At 31.6% G+C, this 22,618-nt stretch overlaps 1 pseudogene; it reads right to left on the reverse strand.

Moving 5' to 3' along the window:
• Positions 1–19,122: 19,122 nt before the first annotated feature.
• Positions 19,123–20,270, reverse strand: LOC142534859 (myb-related protein 306-like; annotated as a pseudogene).
• Between the last annotated feature and the right edge of the window lie 2,348 nt (positions 20,271–22,618).

Below are 22,618 nucleotides of genomic sequence, written 5' to 3' on the forward strand. Positions count from 1 at the left end.
CAAACTCATTATTATATAGGGTGAATTTGCTTTAAACCTATAAAACAAAACTTAATTTTGTATTCAATCCCTGTCTGGAAAATATATGTGTTTCTAATTTCTGATTCACAAAAAATATTTTTGTATTCTTTGGATCCACAATTTTTTCATCTATGAAAATTGATACAAAACATTAAAATATGATACTTATATAATATTTGAGTATGCTTTGTTTTAGATTTGATGCAAAAATAAGATTTCGAGTATAAAATAGAACAATTTTATTAATATCACTATTTGGTGCACATGTTTGAGTATTCAAAATTCATATATTTACTATATCTAAAACAGTTTGTACTCATATATCATATATAAGTATCATATTTTCAATGTTTTGTATAGATTTTCATCCGAAATGATAAATATGTCATTAATATCAGTATTTGTTATCATATTTGAATACTCAAAAATCATATATTAGTATCAGATCTGAAATAACTAGTACTCAAATATAATTTATTATTATCATATTTTTAATATTTTGTACCGTTTCCATCCGATAAAAAATATATGGGTAAAGAGAATGCCAAAAAAAAAAAATTATAGATCAGGGAGTGCAAATACAATTTTCCTGACAATGACCGAATGCAAACGTAAGTTTTGATGTGAGGATTTAAAGCAAATGAGAGGATCTGGAATTTGAATTTTTTACTTTTTTTATTGTTTCTTAATTTTTGGGGATCCCGTTTTTTAAATTTTTTATTAATTTTATATGAGATCGTTACGTAAAGATAATATTTAATTAATTAGAAATATATATCGTTGATTTTGTGAGAAATTTTTATTTTTTTTGGATACATTGTCAAATAAACAATTAGTAAATTAATAAAAAATAAAGATGATAAATGTATTTTTGAAGTAACCATACCTAGGTGTGTGTGTGTGTATATATATATATATATATTATATATTAAGTATATGGCATCGATACTGATAATTTGGTATGGATTAAAGAAAAGCTTCCGCGTTAGGTTTGGAGGTTTTGGGTTTGAGTCTAACCCAAAATTTGGCCCGATTTTTTTTGTTGGGTTCGGGTTGACTGGATTAAAAATTAGGGCACCCGGTGACCCGAACCCACCCGACCTTTCTTCTTTAAGAAAATTTTAACCTAAAATTTTCATTGATTTGTCTTTCTATTTCATTTTAAAGTTGTTTGTTTTACTAATATTTTTTTAGAAACTACTTAGATGAGTAGTAGGAGTGTAAACAAATCCAATCAAGCAGGATATATTGAAAATTTTAAAACTCGAATTCGGATCGAAATAGATATGTTCGAGCCCGATCTTGATTCAAAACTCAAAAATTTTATCTATTTTGTCTGAGTTCGATTTGAATCAGAGTTTGAAATTGGCTCGAAAAGATTCAATTAAGTTAGTGAGCTATTGGACTATTGATTAAAAATAAATACTCGAAATGTTTGAAATCTATTTATTTAATATTTTTATGCAATATTAATAAACTATCAAGGCTCGCAAACTATTGAACAATATAATTTAAGATTGTGTTCATATAAAAAAAATTCAAACATGTTCGAGTTTGACTTGAATTCGATAAATTCAAATTTGAATCAAATATTTTTCGAGCTATCTCGGTTTTTTTACACTTATAGTTAGACAATTATTATTTGACTCTTAATATAGTTATTTAAACTCATGAAACGTAATTATCATATTTAGGCTACACTTTGTCATTATGTTTTAAATTAAAATATTATATTATTGTTATGTGTTTTTATTTTTTTTAAATTTTTTAGTAAAAATAAAAAAATAATGTATTAATGTTATATAATAAAAAATAAAATTTACTTGATCATGTTGGCTCGACTTCGAGTTTATAGTTTTTGAGTTGTTTTGGGTTTGGTCAGGAATTTTTTGTAATACCCTTGCTTTAACATAATCTGAACCTACCAACTCACCTGAATCGACACTCCGTTTGAATTCTATCCCAAAACCTCTTAACAGAATGTTAACAAGGTACAATGACGATTCAAAACCGAATTTGAGTCTTAAAATTTTCTTCATATTCGACTATATTCGATTTTTTTTCTTCAATCGATATCCGGTACCATCACTTATAAACAAAACAATAAAATATTGGGGGAAAATTACAATTTTATTCATGTAATTGACATGTTTTTTGTTTTAGTCATATAACTTGTCAATGTTTGGTTTCATGTAATAACTTAGATTATTTTTTGTTTTGGTCTTTTTCCACCTAAAATCATTAAGTGAGGTGTATTCAATTCAGATTTTTGATGATTTTTAATGACTTTTTCAAATTATAGACTTTTATGGATTTGATAGATTTTTATTGACTTATACAGAATCTCACAGATTTATAAACAGATTTACTTGGATTCATGTAGACTTTTTTGCAAGATTTTTATAGACTTTTGTGAATTTTTTTTATAGAATTTATAAATTTTATACTTAATTATAACATATTATGAACTAATAATGTAACGTCCCGAAAATTTTAAGGTTCATGCAAACCTCATGCATGCAATTATTAAATTCTCTTGGATTTTAATTATATGTTTTAATTGCATAAATTAATTATGTTGTGCATACTTGCATATTTAAACTATATTTTTCTACATGATTGCATTAAAATGTATTTTTTAAAGATTATTCGAGTTGCGATCGAGGAACGAGGACCGAGGGCTGAAAAATGTCAAATGTTTTTATTAAATAATTGTTTTTAATTATTTAAAATATGATTGATGCTTTTTATTATTTTTGAAAATAAGGAGTTTGGAGGTGGTTTTATACACCGGGACGTAAATTTTATCGGTGTTGGTTTTTCAACTAAAATACGAATTTTTTGGCAACCCGGCCAATAAATTTACAAACTTATTTAAGCAAAATTATTTTTAATATTTTAATTAAGCAATATTGGGCCTAATCTACATACTTAATGGGCCTAAGATTGGTTAGTGTTTTAATTATCTATTTAAAGTGCAAAAACCCTTCACTTGACATCTAGATCACACGGCCACACCTCTTTCAAAATTCAGAAACTCCTCCTTTCATCAACATACACGGCACACACTCACAATGGAAGAAGGAATTTTCAGAAATTCAAAGGGAAACTTCATAGCCTTCGTCTTCTCGTCCCGTTCTTCGTCGCCAACGGTTTTTCGTGCGTATAAAAAGCAAAGGCACGTCATACATCTCCTTTTCTCATCCATCATATCATATTAATGTTGAATTATTACATGCATGAAGAACATGACGGATTTTTCAGAATTTCGTAATCTCATGCTTATGGGTTCTAAAGTGGTGTTTTCAATCTCCAAAAACATGTTTATTATGTTAAGAAGGGGCTGCCATGTCTTAGGAAGTTATGGGACAGGTGTTACCACCAAGTTTTTAGAGTCATTAGAAGCACAATAACACTGCCGATACCAGAAAACACAAAGCGGGAACCAATTGTTTGATGAGTTGTAGCATATGTGAGCGGTGTGAAAGGAAAATCGAGCGCATGGGGGTGAGGGGCTCGACAGGCTTGGTGGTTGGGAACCTAAGGAGTCAGGAGTGTAGGTCCGAGGGAAGGGTCTATGCTGGTCTATGGGCTCGAGCCTTGGGCTGGGGAAGAGTCCACGTGAAGTGGGATTCTCCTCCAAGGCAGGCGCGCGCAGGTTACTGTTCGAGAATTCAGGGGCTTGCGGCTCGTCAGGGCTGGCTAGGTGGTCCTGGACGATGGCTTAGGATAGTCCAGGAGGGTTAGGAAGGTCTGGATTCAGGGGTGGCTTGGTTCATAGAGGGCCGATGCAGTAACGCGAGAGGAGCAATGAGCAGGAAGAGAGAGAGGGGGGCGCGGCTACATGGTTGTGGTGAAACAAGTGGCTCGCTGCTCAAGTACTTAGGGCTTGTGCTTGGTCTGGGTAGGGGTCTGGGCTTGGTCCAGGGAGGGTCAGGGTTAGCTGGGTTCGGTGGTGGCTCGGCTAGAAATGTCCCAGGTTGGCTAGGAGTTTTTATGTGCTTAGGGGCCTCACACACACACTAGCAGAATTGGGTCAAGATTCAGTGGGTGTTTTTGTGCGGGCCAGGGCTGGTGTTTTCGGGCTGGGCTTGGACAGTAGGGTCCCTAGATGGGTTGGCTAGGTTTTGGTTCAAGGCGGCTCAGGCGTGGCTCGAGAAAATTAGGATATGGCTCGGTGTGTTCGATAAGGTGTCAAAAACAAAAATAATAAAGCTAAAATTAAAACCAAGGGTCCAAGGGGGTGGCTCACGACTTGAAGGGTAGAATAAATCTTAAAAATGCTATGTTTAAAATTTGGATCAAAATAATGAGTTTTGGATTTATTCGGGATTTAATCGCGACACGAAACGCTAATTAACGAGTTAATTGAAACGCCTAGTTTTTAAGCTTTATAAAATTATGAAAAATTAGGTTTAAACTTAAATAATTATTAAAAGTCTAAGTTTTTAATTTGGAAATTTTATATTAAGGTTTGGTTTAATTCGGGATTAAAACGTGTTAATACGTCTTATTTAAAGATTAAATTAAAAGTCCTCGATTAAGCTAAATAAAAATATGAAAAAATTCAAAGTAGGCTTAAATAATTATTTGGGACATGTTAGAGTCATGAATTCAAGAAAAAGTCAAAAAACGGAGAATTTTACGTCCAGGGTAAAACGATCTTTTTACAGCTAAAATTAGTAAACGTCAATGGCAGTGCCCTGGAATGCTGTTTTATTGCGCTAATATGATTATTTTCTATATTTATGGATGTTATGGAATTTTTATGTTAAAATGATATTTTAAATGTTTATGGGATTTTATATGTTAAAAATGATATTTTAAATGTTCAGGGAATTTTATATGTTTACGATTTAATATGTCCAATGTTATTTTAAATGTTTTGAGGTTAAAATGTCATTTTAAATGATTATGAAATGTTCATGATTAATATGATTTTTAAATGTCTAAGGGATTTTTATGATTTAAGGAAGACATTTAAAAGACATGTTTGCATGCTTGGTTTCGAAAACAAAAATGTTATGTTATGCATGATTTTTATAAAGTGATGAGAATGTAAATGTTGAAGGAAGTGAAGTGATTGTGACTAATTCGTTAATGTTGGCGATTGTCGTGAGGGTTATGGTCCCAGTGGGAACCCGACGATCGTGTTTCCATCATTACGAATATGTGGTAACGGTTATGTGGTAACGGAAGAATGGGAATATCGTGAGGAGAAAAGGCCCTAGAGGGAGCCCATTTATGGGAAAAGGCCCCATAGGGAGCCCCGACGATCGTATTTCTATTCGAATAATGATAGGCCAGGGCCCAGTTGATCGGTGAGAGTGTTGTTGGTGTCTCCCGCCGCCCAGTACTGTGGTTATATGTAGATGGATCCATCGACCTTCATGTCATGATCAGGAAAGTCACAATTAACGATCTGAATTCAACAAAGGAAAAAGAAAAGGAAAAGGAAAAGGAAAAATGTTTATGATCATGAAAAATGTTTTATGTCATGTCAGTTAGGAAAAAGGAAAAAGGTTGAGGTTTGTGAAATGCATGTCATGAAAATGTTTATGATTAAGTTTATGCATCATGAAAATATTTATGAAAATGGTCATATTTGAAGTTCATGCATGTTCATGAAAACGATATTTAAGTACAAGTATTTTTCACTGTTAGATGTTGACTGTATTACGTATTACTCGTTATCAAGATTATGGTGTGTTGAGTCTTTAGACTCACTAGGTGTGATGAATGCATGTGAGGTTGAGGGAGGTCTTGACGGATGATTTGACTGGACTGATGGCGCACACAACCCGAGGACCAGCGCTTCTACTTTTTCCGCTATGATTTATGACTCATGATTTATGTTAAAGATTTTTAAGATTATTTATTTATGCTTTTGAGAGGTTTTTGAGAGGTTTAGCATGTGCTATACTTTCAAATTTATTTGCTTTTTAGGTCTGTAAAACATGCAACGATTTCATTTTTATGACTATTTCACTTGATTTTAGAATGCTAGTTGAATGGTGTTTTATTTTAAAGGGTAAAATATTTCATTTGGTTTATGTGTATGGCTGAAATTGAGTGGTTTATAAAAAACAAATTTCTAATACTTTTTAAGCAATAAAAAGGGCAGACGTTTCAAATAATTAGTTGATATATATAACATATTCAGTTTGAAATATTTTTCAATATTTATATTAATAAGTAAATTTACTTATTAAAAGTTAAATCATTTAATACTTACATATGTATATATGTGGCTTTGTATGCATGTTTGTAAATTTTAAAATACATCAATTAATTAATCTGTAACATTTTTTTGAATTGATAATATACATGTGAAAAAAATATTATTTATCATTATGTGTATATAATTTTTGTATAAAAATATCATAGCTTACACATTAATTGAAACTGCTTATTAAAAATCATGGTTATTGTGAGGCTATTCAATTATTAAGAATTAAACGACATTTTTTGGATAATCTTTTATTATTATTGAATATTACATTAATTTGTATAATCATAAATTAAAAATCATAAAATCAAATTTAGAATTCAAAATTTCTTATGATATTAAAATAAAAAATTATTAAATGAAAAATCAGCCAAAAAATGAAAAATTTGATAAGGAAAGATGAAAATATAGAGATACATTTCGAAAATTTAAGAGAGTGATAGAGATAGATGAGAGGAGAGAAGATAAGAAGAGAGGTGATGTGAAGCGACAGAGAGAAAATAAATAGCTTGTGTATGAGTTAGAAGTTTTAAAAATCCATCAAAATCTTGGGTTGAACCAAATACAATTTTTAACAATTTATAGTTGTACCTTAGGCTTTAATGTTTGTATGTTAATGAATTCCATGAATTTATTAAAAGTCTATTGAAAATTTGAATACCTCTAGACTTTTGTTTTTAAAAGTCAATGTTGAATTCCACTTGACTTTTTAAAACTCCACGAAAGTCTATTTTGAATACCATTAGACTTGTACTGAGTATGGCAAAGTCTTGATTGAATACCTCTAGACTTTTAAAATCTACAAAAGTCATTAAAAGTCAATAAATCTCCTACATTGAGTACACCCCCTTAAATATATCAAACATTATTTATTTGAAATCGATACTCTTCTACATGACTTATATAACAAGATTAAATTAACATTCTACGCTTTAAAATCTATCAAGAAAAAACAAATGGAAACGACAAACTTTTTCCTCTCATTTTTTAATATTTAGTGTCATTTTGCTTATTTATTCCTTTTTTAAAAAAAATTTGCATAAAATTTGGTTATTCTCGCTACAAGAGCTACATATAGCTAATATTAAAAAGAGTTAAAAGCTTTGGCCAAAAAAAAAAACGTTAAGTTTTTATTCAGTAAAATTTACAATAATATAGTTTTTTCTTTTCAAAATTAATGAAGAGATCCAATAAAAAATTATTTTTCATCATATTTTAAACTATATTATCCTCATCCTCAATAATGTAGTAGATACACATAAACTGTCATCTGTTTATGATTTTTCAAACCGAATTCGACTTGTATTCGAGAATTCGATCCTACACTTAAAAGACTATTATCCTAAGTGTTGAACCAATGATATATTCATATAGTATGTTTATATCTGATTTTTCAAATCGATGGTCTCACATAAAAAATCATATATTAACATTCATAGGGTTCAATTCTCTAATAATACCTATTTTAGGATATTGTGAAGCTAAGTTTTAATTTCAGAAATTTCTTTTTACTTGGTCGTATATAACACCAACTCTCCATTTATCCATATTTTTCTCCTTCGATCTCTTATATTTCATTCACCTCTCCGCAATCTCAGTCATTTCTCGCTATTTTTAAGATCGTTTAAGGATTTTATACCATAATAAGATAATCCTGAATATTTCTAGGGTTTTCTCTCGATGACTAAAATCTGCAGATTAAAGTTTTGAGGTGTGCCCAATGGAGAGAACAAGTTAGACATCGCCCTTACTTATCATTGAATCATCCAACTTAAAATATCTGATTTCGACTAAGAAACAAACAAACTAATAATCGATAACCCCGAATTTTTCATCAAATATACATAATGTCACATACTAATTCAGCAGACTAATTGCTTACACACACACACGCATCACAATTTTTCTAAAAAAATCTCTAACAACACAGAACACCAGCATCGTTGAAAAACTCCTTACTCTGCTCATTACGACTCGATGATCTTATTTAATGGGTTTTTATTAAAAAGAAAAAGTAAATACACGCAGAGCACACGCTGAAAACGTACAGATGGATGCACCATAATTGTCGTCGATATGTACTTCATGATGTGTTGTTTGAAGTTGAGGAGGAATATTCTGAGACCCACTCCACTGCCACCACGCGCCGGTGGAAATTCCTGTGGCAGCCGCAGGCAGCGCAGGTGAACTCCTCCTCCGCAAATGGCAGGAACTCTCTGCACCCATCCACGGCGTATCCTCCAATATCATATGCATGATTTCTCTGGCACTCTCCATATCTCACTGTCCTTGTTGCGAAGGCTGAATTTGCAGAATTCCCTGAAAACTGGTCGTGTTCCACATTTTTCGATCCCGCATGATGCGTCTTCATTTCATTTTTATTCATATTTTATTAATATCAGTGTATTTGAGGGGATACGGTACTCAGAATTTGGGTTAAGGCAGCCGAGAGAAGCGAGGATGGAAAATATTTAGTGGAAACCCTAAACCTAGCTTGGATGCCTATATATACACCTAATGAATGTATATTATTGTGCAATAATCATAATAGAAAAGTTGATGTTGAAATAGGCCGTAATACAATTAACAACGAGGGGATATAAATCGTATAAGAAAATAGAGAATGAACAAGAGTCGTTCAATTTTCATCGAAGTTAATAATCCTATCTATATATTGGGAAAATAACATGATACAAATCTTTTAAAATAGGCAAAAACTTGTGTAAGACGGTCTCACGGGTCGTGTTTTGTGAGACATATCTCTTATTTGGGTCATCCATGAAAAAATATTACTTTTAATGTTAAGAGTATTACTTTTTATTGTAAATATCGACAGGGTTGACCTGTCTCACAGATAAAGATTCGTGAGAGTGTCTCATGAGAGATCTACTCAAAAAATATTATCTTTTTCATATTTATCTCACAAATCTTTCAAATAAAACTAAGAATAATCATCTAAAATAAGATGAGAGTTACATATTGGATTACAAACTATATTTGAAGTTACAAAACTATCCTAAATACTCTTTTGAAAAAGTTTTTCTAAATAAAATGTATGGATAATTTTGACATTTCAAAATGAATATATAATCCAATTTGTAACACTAATTATACAAATAATATTTTCTCATTTTTAAGGCTTTTGTCTGGAAATAATATATTTTGTAATTGAATATTTTTTTTGTTGTCTTATAGATGTAATATAATTTTGTAAAATGCTCTCTTTTTAATTAACTACAATATCTTACTATCTTATTAAGAATGTGCCTATTATAATGACTATCTTTGCTATGTTGCAACTGTGAAAACCCTTTACCCAATCTTTAATAGGTGGACAAAATATTTTTGACTAATTATTTAATTATTAATTAATTATTTTTTAACCACGCGCGACGCTCGTTTCCAGCCACTACTAGTATCAATTATAGTGTAATAATTCTTAAATGATTAACTTTAATCAAAGAGAACTGTCTCGTTCTTTCTCTTTGAACGTGAATGTGAGGTTAATGGAATGGTCGCCATGAATTGATTGCCTAACTGCCAATTAAACATGGATTAACATTGAAAGGATCTGCCGCTTAAATAATCATTATACATTATTTGGAGCTTTATTTCTTGATTTGAAACATGATGATGATTAATTACCTTAATTTAAAGGAACATAATTGTACTCCCCTGACTTTATCTTTCAATCTCTTCTTAGTATTTGTGTGGCAATAAACTACGACAACGAAACCCTAGTTTTGGGTGCGAATACCGCATGATTTTTTTTTTTTTTGCACTTTCGCTTCTTTTCTTGTGGGATTATCAGTGTTGCGTCAGATATGTCAGCAATATCTGGTTTAATTTTAGCAATATCCGGCGACATGTCAACAGACTGCATCAAATAAAAAAATTAAAGTGCGGGGAAATCAATTTATTTTACAAAGATCAAATTTCGACTGATTATATAACCAAAATTCGTATTGTTTAAGACAACTTATAATTTTTTATTTTCCCAAATATAAGAGCTATTTAGTTTATCTAAATTCAAAATTTTTATATACAATTATCAGATATTTTATATGTACCATTTCAAATATTTAAACGTCATCCCTTTATTTAATTTTCCCTTATAAAATTTCTTATCATGCTTAATTTAAGACGTTGATGGTCATCAAAAATTTTCATCGTATTCCAATTTGTGATGAAAAAGGTAAGCATAGCTGCCCAAATGTCGTAGACAAACCTTTAATTAATCTGTCTACTCTCATTTGTCATGTGCGATAAATTCATTAATTTTAAGTTTAAATTAGATTATGACATTGTTGGTATGATAATAACTTGTTAATGTTTAAAATAAAATTAATTAAGAGTGAAACACTCGCAATTATTAAAATTGCAAATTGTTCTGATACGTTTTGATAATCTAACCAGTCAACATTCAGTTTATAATAATTTTTTCTTTTGCGCATTGAATTAGTCTCATTTTCTCCGTAATACTGACATGAAATTGTATTTTGTAGAAAATAAAAACTTGTGTGAGACTGTCTCACGGGTCGTATTTTGTGAGACATATCTCTTATTTGAGTTATCCATGAAAAGTATAACTTTTTATGCTAAGAGTATTACTTTTTATTGTGAATAACGGTAGGGTTAACCCGTATCACATATAAAGATTTGTGAGACTCTTTGTAGAAATATATCCTTCTGAAATTGAATCCTACAAAAACAAACTTAACACTGGAAAAAACTAATTTATTGCAAAGAACCAAAATTTGACCAAAACTTATAGGAATACTTTTAATTTTTATTTTCGCTTATTTAATTATAAATTAATATCCCAAGGTTATAGTACACTAATTACTTAAGATGAAGGATATTTAGAAGACTAAAAAGTAAATCTAAGGTCTAGGATATCTGTACGTAGCCATATATTATCGTCACAGGCAGGGAAAAATCAAATTTTAGAAAATAGCTATCTTCTTATTTAGAAAGAAAGACCAAAAAAAAAAAAAACAAGAATTGATTGAAATGAATGAATAAAATCCTAACGTTTCTGTGTGATTAAACTTATTCTAATCAAATTTATAGGTGACGTTGATATATTTATATACATAATCGTCATTTCTACAGAAAATTAAAATTATAAATTTTTTTTAGAAACACAAAGAAACAAGAAAACAGAAATTGATTGAAATGAATCAATATTATCCCCATATGTTTGTGTGCTTAACCAGATCTGACAAAAAGTAGTTTATGCTTGTGTCATGTCCCCAATCCTAAGGGTGCCATTGATCGACATTGCTTTCAAAAATCGAAAAATTATAATTTTAGTCTCGTAAGCTAAAATAATTTTTTTTTTAGATTTTTAACTTTTTAAAGTTTTTTTTTAATTTAGCAACTTGAATTTATTTTGTTTTGATCTTTTTTTCCCGAAGCCACTAAATTTATAGAGAATGATTGTTTGAGATCGATTATATCATAGTGACATATGTACATATAATAAAGCTCATATTACTCGAATTAAAATTAAATTGATAAAAAAATATATGAAAAATAATTAAAGTGATATGACCTCAATACTTCATGTCACGCCCCGGGACGGGGGTTGGTTGACACTGGCGTTGCTCTCAAATTTACATTCGAAAACAACAAGACTCAGAAATACAAAATTCAGACCAGTCTTTTATTCATAATATTAATTGTCTGATACAACTCAAAGAACAAATGTTTTACAGCGGAAATGTAAAACCAAACATAACATCATTTTAACAGATACAGTGAAAACATAATTTAGAACAGTCTTCTTCACCAGCCCCATAATTGAGTCTGCTCTTCCTCTTCTAACAATTCTTCCTTGTTCTTATCTGAGATGGGTTTGGTGGGTGAGTGATATGGTCGTCACTCAGTAAGCGGGGGCGGGAATAACTCCCAGTTTTCAAAACCATTTTTAAACAGAAACAGTAATACGAATGATATACATAAATTTTCATTTTCAGAACAGAAATCAGTATTCAGAAATCAGTTATCAGAAATCAGTATTCAGTAATCAGTAATCAGAAAGTTATCAAGTAAGCACTGAGCACGTTCGTGAATTTCATGGCTAAACTGATATCAATCCCCTATATGTTCTCCCCTCTACGGGGTGAGACCAGTAATCAGTAATCAGTAATCTTCAGAATATATATATATTCCTACCATTAGTTCACTAAGTTTCAGTGCTTCAAAAATCAGAGATCAGAAATACTTAAAACATGAATTATCAAACTGGTTTCAAGATATTTATACATATTCCACTTACTGTAATTTGCTAGAGTTTCGGTTGTTGAAGTCTGGAATCTGCTTGTTCTTGCTACTGGATTTTTCAACTCGAAAATACACTCTTTTAGCTCAAATTTCAAGTGATAACACAAGACTTGTGTAACAACAATTTCAGAAACTTGAGGGTGTTATTATAGGCAAAATTCTGACTGTTAGCCTCCCAAATAATGGCCATAATCTGACATTAACAGCCTTTATTCCATGTTAAATGCTTCAGTTACAAGTCATAAGTTGAATCAGTAACTGTCTGCTTCTGCTGCTGGATTTTACTTGTTGTCTGCTGCTGGATTCTAATCTGCTGGAAAAATACCAGCTTTTGAAATATTAGCTTCAGCTGTAAATTTTGCATTGCTGCTGAAATGCTGGAAATTCGGATTCTCACACTTCAAAATATGGGAAAATTTGTCGTTGTCCTTTATTTTTGTTTATTATATTTAATGTGTATAATATAAGCTTTATTTTTGTCACATATGTCATGTGGGATATATCAGTATCAAATAAATCATATTCGATGAATTTAATGGTTTCGGGCAAAAATGGACCAAAACTAAAAAAATCAAACTTTGATAAGTTACAATACTAGACAAGTTACATTACTAAAAAACAGTCCAACTTATTTTGGATATTGTTCATTTAAGCAGTTAAAATTGAGTATTGATCATATAAAAATGTTTTTTTTTTTTTTTAACTTTTAATCCTATTTCACTGTAACACTTGTGGCGCCCGTCACACAAATATTTTTTATGTCACATATGTGGGTTGGTATTCTTTTATTTATCTTGGGAAATCACCGGATAGAAACTGCTAACCCAAATGGCTACAAGAAAATGATCAAGGAAAAAATTTGACTCTTTTTTCTTTAAAACGATATTGTTCCGCCCCGGTGCTCACTGTTGTTGGCAATTCGTTTTCTAAGATACAACGACTACGGCTTCAAAATAGTAGCAATACAAATTTTAAAGTCACATGAACTTTAAAAATATTTGGAATGCTATCAAGATAATATACAAACTTTTTAATTTAAAATTCTAAGCGTTAAACTTAAAAAAATACAATTCTAAGAGATTAAATCTTGCAAAACTTGGATTTAAATGCAAATACTTAAAAAACTCAAAACTTGAAGACAACTCTCGAATTTAATTTCAAAGTTCGAATTTAAGCGTATATAAACTTAGAAAATCCAAATTTAAGATTTTATATTTTGAAAATTTGAATTTTAAGCGCTAATGCTTAAAAATTCGAATACAGAATTAAACTTAGAGAGAAATGAAAAGAAGAGAAAATTATGCGTTGAATGCAAATGAATGGAATCTTATTTATAGAAGATGAAAAGTCTTGAATCAAAAGACATGCATGTCACGCCCCGAAACCGAGACGTGTCATCAGCGTTGTTTAACAATTTAAAATCGTATAACAACAAGCCACGTAGTACATCAAATAACCAAAAGCCAGTCTATTACATAAATCAATAATCGTCTTTACAATGCGGTTGAAACGAAATGCGGAAGCGTAAAACACAATAATATAACTAAAAGACAGAATAACGAGACCGGTCTTGAATCAGATCACCATCCCCAAAAGTATTCTTGTTCTTTATCTTCGATTTGTTCTTCGTTCTTTTCTGGGGTGTGAATGTAAGGGGTGAGTACTTGGGAAATACTCAGTAAATGGGGCCGATCGGGCGTAACAAATATCAAGGTGATAATTATACGAATATATTATCATAATTTCGATGGAATACATTATCATAATTTCAATAGTAACCATGTTGAATCGAATATAAACAAAGTACAAACATAGCACTGAAAATCATCTCATTTTCATGGTTTACTGATCAGTCCCCTATATGTTACTCCTCTAAGGGGCGAGGCCAAAAGAACGGTTATTATATCCCACCGCATCAGGGCCTTAAACAAAACATATCAAACATCAAAATTTCCTTGTAATTTCTAATTCGAATCATTACAGTGCATTTCAAATATTTCAAACATACTTTCAAATATTATAACTAATATCCAACAACAAATTGTTCAAGAATGTTCATAACAAATATGAACGAATATATCATGCCGATCGAATTTCAAGAAACATACATAACGTCTTTTAAGCAAATGTGGACATACTTACAAAGAACAAGCATGTCGATATATATATATCAAGTAGTACACTTATGAAATGCAAGTGTACATAAAAGTATAGCAAAAACCCACTTACCTGATGATAATCTTCAAAGATTTGAGGGAAAGACAACTAAAATTCGGACACGAAAGCTGCTGGACTGCGTCGAACCGGACAAGAATTCGGCTGATGCGGTGCTTCGAAAATAGCTGCTAGGGAGCTCGAAAGTATGGCTATTTTTCTGCTGAAATTTTCAGAATGTTTGTGAATGTTTTGTGCCTTCTTTTTGGTCATCATGCATGGTATTTATAGGCTCATGGAGGGGAGATGAAAAAGCTCTCATTCAAGGCCATTACATCCATGTTTATGGCCTTCTTGATGGCTTTAAACACCATTAACATGTTGTTATGGCTCTTCAAATTCCTCCTTGAATTCATGACTTGAATGTGGTTTAAAGGCTTGGCTTGTGTGGTTATTTTCAGGTCACAACAATGCATCTTCATAAAATGATGCACCATTTCACTAATAAAATGACACATTGTTTCGGCCAAATCATGGCACCTCTTCAATGTTTTGGCCAATCAATTGATTCAATCTTTTCACTCGATAAAATTCGAATTCAATTAATTTTCATTCACCTTAATTGGTAATCGAAAAATAATATTTCGACATGTAGCTCGTTCGAATTATTTTATCGATTCTAAACGAATACAAAACTCATTTTTTTAACAACATCAATATTTTTGACATCACGTTGATATTATCTCATGTTATATCAAGAACTAATTTAGACTCAAAACTCAAAATAGACAGAGTAATTTTCATTTGAGAACACAGCTCAAACCCCAAATGAGAAAACCCTAGCTAACCATAAAACCCATGTCGATGAGAAATGTAGCCTTGCATATTTCTATCTATATACTAGCGGAGTGGTGTCATTGGTGGGCTGGATTTGTTTGGAGAAATGTTGGGCTGGGTTGGGCTTTGTTAAGCACGCGAGGAAAAATTAAGTCTATCAAGTCGATCACGTGATCTTCTTTGGTTTTTTTGGTATTCTTTTTTTTTTTGTTTCTGTAAATGGTCAGAATTTATGGTTAATTAATTAAATTAATTGTTTTTATTCTTTTTTTTGTTCTTTTTCGACGGAATACTGACGTGAGTAAATCGATGTCCGACATGGCCATTCCGACGTATAAAATACAGTTATAATGTCGAATTTTAGAGAAAAAGACCAAAAACTACAATAATTTAGAGGAGGGATTTGTATAATGTTTTCAATAAATGTGCGACGTGAAGTTGATGGCTGAGTTTGCGTGGGTTTACTGGCGAAAAGATTCAAACACTGCACATGTTTGCATTTATGTCTAATCCTGCATTCATGCATGTATGTACGTATGATCATCCATGTTATGTATGGAAGAGATTTATGAGCTGGCATTTCCAGAAACCTTTTTTTTTTGTTCTTTAAAAAATTTAAGTTTATAGCATGAGCGCGAAAAAACATTTCTAATTTTTACCACAGAATAGGTTAAATTATGAAATTTTTACATTTACCTCTCTTATAGTTATTTGTGAGAGTAAAAATGATAAAAAGAAAATATTTTTATTAATAGTTGAAATAATTTAAATGTTAAAACTAAAAATTATAGCTTTTCTACTTTTACGCGAACTTAATGCAGTCAAAAATCTGTTAGATCATTTTTCTCGCTTTTGTGAGATATTAAAAGTCTCACATCAGTTGGATTAACTCTATGAAAATTGAATATATGGATTTGAAAATCCCTCACTGAACTAGTTTTTTGAGTTGAGTTATGTTCAAGTCTCAATCTCAATATGTTATCAGACCCATGTTTTGATTATGGCTCAGGTTCATCATTATGTGTTAGATTGTCCTATAGACCGTCCGACAATGTCTTGTTACTTCACGCTCCAAATGTTTATTTCTGACCGTGATGGAGTGTTTTAGATATCTCACATCGGTTAGATTAAATCTTTGAGAATTATATCTACGAATTTGGACAATCATATCTCTTTGAACTAACATTTAAGCTTGAGTTGGTACAAATCTCAATCTTAATAACTAATCATAGTTTTTTTTTAACGTTCCACGATTAATCACGTTATAAAAGGTCCTACGTGGGATGATGGAATTTTTATTTCATTATTTCGTCTACTAGTTATGGTTATTTTTTATATAAAAAAAATAAGTTTTTTAGTTTGTGAAGAACTAATAAACAAATGTATATATGTACAAGAGTTTAAATGTTTTTTTTAAAAAAATTAAAAATAGAAGTAGGTATTATTTGAAATACTTAAATACAAATTATATTGTCGAGTGAATTGATTGGAAAGTAAATTACTATCTATATTTAGTTAATGGCGCACATGCAAACAATTATATGGAACCAATTAATTTCAAATTATAATTTTTATGTCGCAACTCGCAAGCTTCTTGACCTAATGTCACATGTTGTCCCAACTTGGAACATGTCTCGAGTATGAGGTTTGAGACCCTGAAATTCCAGCAGCAGCAGCAGCAACTAGAAGATTTCAGTAGAAGCTATCAATTACTAGCAGCAACTCATATTTCAGAAGATGGTATTTTTCAGCAGACAAAATCCAGCAGCAGAAGAGTTCAGTAGCGAGATTCCAGCAGATAGCTACTGGTTCTGCTCAGGACTGGTAACTGAAGCATTAACATGGAATAAAGGCTATTAATGGCAGATTATGGTCATTAAGTTGAAAGGCTAACAGTCAGATTTTGGCCTATAAATAGCACCATCAATCCCTGAAATTGATGTTACCAAAACCTTGAGTTATCACTTGAAATTAGAGCTAAGAGAGTGCATATTTCGAAGCTGTAAAATCCAGTACGAGGCAACTTGATTCCAGAAGACTGCAACCGAAATCCTTCAAGAAAATACTGTAAGCGGGCTTATGTATAAATATCTTGAAACCCGTTTGATGATTTCTGTTTTAAAGCAAAGTATATTCTTGATTTCTGATATCTGATTTTGAAGCACTGAAACCTAGTGAACTAATGGTAGAAATATATATTCTGAACATTACTGATTACTGGCCTCACCTTTTAGAGGAGAGAACATATAGGAGACTGATATCAGTTTAGCCATGAAATTCACGAACATGCTCAGTGCTTACTTGTTAAATTCTGATTACTGAATATCGAATACTGATTTCCGATTACTGATTTCTGAATACTGATTTCTGTTCTGAAATAAAGAGTTTCTGTATATTATTCGTATTACTGTTTTTGTTAAAAATGGTTTTGAAAACTGGGAGTTATTCCCGCCCCCGCTTACTGAGTGACAATCATATCACTCACCCACCAAATTCCATCTCAGATAAGAACGAGGAAGAGTTGTTAGAATAAGAGGAGCAACTTCAGTTTTGGGGCTGGTGATGAAGATCGTTGTTCGTAGTTCTGATTTATATTTTATATTCCGCTGTATCTGTTCAGACATCTTATTTTCTGGTTTTACATTTCGATGTAAAACATTTGTATCAGACAACGATTATTATGAATAAAAGACTGGTTTCTGAATTTTGTACTTTTGAGGCTTGTTATTTTCGAATGTAAATTTGAGAGCAACGCCGGTGTCAACCAACTCCCGTCCCGGGGCGTGACATGAGGCCTTCCCTCCCCAAATATATAAAAGAAAATAATTAAATTTTTTCTAATGTTTTGATAAATATAGATCACTAGATTAAAATATATATATCTTTCTAATAATAAATAGATAGATTGGTCTATATTAAATAAAGTGTGGCGGAAGTTATTTGCCCTCGAATTTATGTTAATACAAAATATATACATAAAATCGAGTACATGCAACATAAATTAATGTGCAAATACCATCGGTAGTAAAGTATGTGTAAATAGTAAAACTATAATTTAAAACATTATAATAAGAAAATAATTTTTCGCATATAAACATGTAAAGAAATAGAACCACATGACCTTATTTTTATTTTTATTTTATTTTATTATCATTTCTGCTTATACGATCATCCAAGATGCACAAAATACCAAGCCAGTAAAGAGTACTGTTTAACTTCAAGTACTTCATTTGGAACGTTAAAGAATGAAACACGGATAAATATTTAGTCTATCTCATTGGAAGATGATTTCACGGATCTTTAATTGTGATATGGGTTGATTATCTTCGTATTTATAATAAAAAGTAATATTCTTTCGTAACTCAAATAGAAAATTCGTCTCACAACATTGATGTACGAGACTTTCTCACAAAGATATTGTAAATAATTAATGTACAACTGTGAGATCAAGAATAAAACACGAAAGTGATTAACAAGTCGTGACATGAATCGTAATTTCTCATCACTTCTAACCACAAAAAATGAACAAAAAAGGTTAATTTCACGGGCAAATTTTTAAAAAAAAAATTCAGTAGAAATTAATCGAATGCTGATTAAATTATACCTTCATGTGCATCGAAATCGAAGTTACTCAAATATTCCTTAGCTTGATCATCTAACAAGCCAATCCTCCAGCACTGCGAAGCCATCCGGGTCGGGTTTACTATCGGAAACGGATCTCGAAAGTCCAGAGCTTGAAGATTGATCATAAGCCTGACCGAATCCAAACAAGGATTCAAATGCTTCAGACAAATCAATCCCACTTTTGCTTTCAATTCCAGGAGTGAGGATCTGATCATCACTCGATGCCACATCGCATTTCGACGAATTCGGAGTACTAGAAGAGTACTTGGATTGAATCTCCTCGAATTTTCGGTGTCTTTTTGACCCAATCTTTGAGCAATCTGGCGATGTTTTCAGTGCTTGATGCATAAGAACATGCCTGGCCTGGAGAAGAATGGTTGCATTATTCTCAAATGACAATGCATCCTGAAGGGGCCTTCTTAGCTGTGTTTATATCAGCTTGTAGCCTCCCTTTTCCCACTGCCCTCTCGAGATGGAATGCGGATTTTTCGGCGAAAATTCGGACGAGGGTAGACTGATCTACCGATCCGATTCCGAGCTTCTTGAGTTTCTTCTTTAAATGAGTGTTCCAGTAGTTTTTTGATGTCATTGTCCTGTTCTTCTTTCCGGCGATATAAGAAGCTATGGCAGCCCATCTGCACACACAGAACATGGTTGCTATTTCAATATGATTACACATAAGTTTTAATTAATCTTAGAGTCGATATAATGAATGTAGCATACTTGTTGCCAAAAGGGCTTGAAGCCGAATAATCATCTTTCTTCATCATCAGTGAAGCTGCCTCTCTTGATCCTGGCCGGAGATAGTTGGTCCACCTTAGCCTGCAACTCTTGCTACATCTCTTCAACCCTGCAAAGACAAATCTTTTCAGTGAATCGATCCTCTAATTAACCACTAATATTACGAGCAGATTAATCTTCTCCCAGAAATGGTAAAGCATTTCTATTCTCGCTGCAAGAAAATTAACAGAACTGAAAATATAACCTGTTTTACTGGGAACAGCCCTCCAATTTCCGGGGCCATTTTCTTGAACAAAAGATACCAACATGATGTCTTCTTCAGGAGTCCACGGCCCTCTCTTCACTCCCGTTTCATCAAGCAAGGCGGTCTCCCCATTTCCCCCCCGCCGCTACTAGCTAGTTTTGTCCTGCTTTCTGAATCTTCTTCCTCTCTTTTATTTTTTTTTGCCAACTTCCGCAGGAGCCTTTAAGAACAGAAAATGTTAGCACTTTAATTTTTTTTCCCAATCTTTAAAATTTTACTTACTTATTTGAGACGCTGAGACATTTGTGTTTTGGCTGGTTGTTTTGTTTTCATCCACATATATAGAAAGTAGGCCACATTGATGTGTTTTCTATATCATGACATGACCGTAAAATGTAAAAGGAGTCCTCGAGAGGGTCAAAGTAGGATTCATCTTCCTTCTTCTTTTTTTAAACTTTTTGTCACGAGAAAGAAAAAATATATATCGATGTTTATGTACACAATGAATAAAAAACGAGACTATATTTCAATAAAATTTTGATATTCGACTACACTAAATAAATACAGATTATTATCATCTTCCTTGTGTCACATTTTTATTGAGATATCTTTGTCTCGCTCTTGTTCTATCGTAGAATTTCCTCATTTAAAGATCTTATGCAATCTCGATCACCATTCCTGGATCCAAGTACTTACAGAATATTATTATTATCATCGTCGTCGTGTCTGTCATTATTTTGGAGAAAAAAAAAGAGGTAGGGCAAATGTTTGGGTTGATATTATTTTGTAAGATAAAGACTTTAAGGTTAATTTTGTCCAAATAGATCAAATAAAGGAAGGAGGGAATACGTATCACAATGGGAATGGGGATTCTCTCATGTATGATGTATATCTAGAGTAGGTCTTTTGTGAGACAGTCTCACAAATCTTTATCTGTGAGACGTCAACCCTACCGATATTCACAATAAAAAGTAATATTTTTAGCATAAAAATTAATATTTTTCATGGATAACCCAAATAAGATATCTGTCTCACAAAATATGACTTGTGAGACTGGCTCACATAAGTTTTTGCTGTATATATATCAATCAAGGATTGAAGAATAAGGACCGGAAGACACATTTCATTTTCATCACATTTCTGCATTCCGATTAGAGAGGCGACACACGAAAATAAGACAATCTAAAACGTTTGTACATACATATATGTCTATAATACGTGTTGCTGCTTTATAATATACTTTAATTTTTCAACTAAAAATAAACATTTTCAATTATTTGGTTTATTTATTATATTTTTTTTATATAAATTGACATGAAATATCTAAATAAAAATTTGACAGGAAATGCATTTACTCTAACATGGAGTATGTAAAGTCAGCTTTGTCCACTACCTCTTTTGCTGCTGCTTCTGCAGCAGCCTCAATACCCAAAAACGTGTGGCATTCAATGTGAGTTTACCCCGCTGCCAAATCATAAACCCTAATTTTTGTACCTTTTCTTTAATTATTTTGCCCTAATTTTGCCTCCCTTGTTCGACATTGAATTATTATCTACGTTTAGCATTCAAGTTTTGCATGCTTACTGCAATATCAGTTCCATCTCTATTTTTTAGGAAGTAGTTTTCAATAATAATTTATTTTCTCCTTCCCCATGTACATTGTGAATTGTGCATCATCTTAAATATTAGGTTGACTAGTAAAATTTGATTATCTTCTACTCTAATTTTTTGTGTTTGATTATACAAAATATTGATTATTGAAGGTTGGTTCTTTTTTTAGCTGAGTTTTTCGTCGATTTCTTTGAAAATATATTTAGTTTTATTTTTCATCGGAGTGGTGACTGCATTTGACGTTCGATATTTTGCTTGTATGTTGGGTAAACCGAAACGCGACTGATTAAATGTGTCATAAAAACCAAATTTATTGGCATATACCAAATATTGACCAAATCAAATGACCAAACGCCTATGAAAACCAAATTACGAGACCATTTTGCTTCTTTTAATGAAAAATCCAATTATACGGTTAATTGTATGAAAATTCCAAAAATCATGACAGGTTTTGATGTGATTGATATATCAATCGAATATGGTTTTAACGTGAAATGTTTTTGTACATTTTTGTAGAGAAAGTGTTTTTTCGTTTACCAAAATACATATCTGATGTTAACAGTATAATTCTAATAGTTTAAACCGTATAACAGTTCAAACAACCATGCTTTAATTGTTTACAAAACAGAAAACGATTATTATATACTAAACAATTTATTTTTCAATAATTGCATTTTTGCAATCATAATAAGCAAATCAATGACATTGCCTCTTATACAAATTGTAAACCGATAATTGTCACTTTACCAAAATATATATCAATTGTTAGTATCATCGCTTAACACACTAGGGCAAAAACTATAGTTTGTTGGACAAGACGTAATTTTATTTTCTTATATTGGACAGCGTAGAGTTCTATATTACATAGG

This window comes from Primulina tabacum, unplaced genomic scaffold, assembly GCF_025594145.1.
Source record: "Primulina tabacum isolate GXHZ01 unplaced genomic scaffold, ASM2559414v2 Contig731, whole genome shotgun sequence".
Classification (NCBI taxonomy): domain Eukaryota; kingdom Viridiplantae; phylum Streptophyta; class Magnoliopsida; order Lamiales; family Gesneriaceae; genus Primulina; species Primulina tabacum.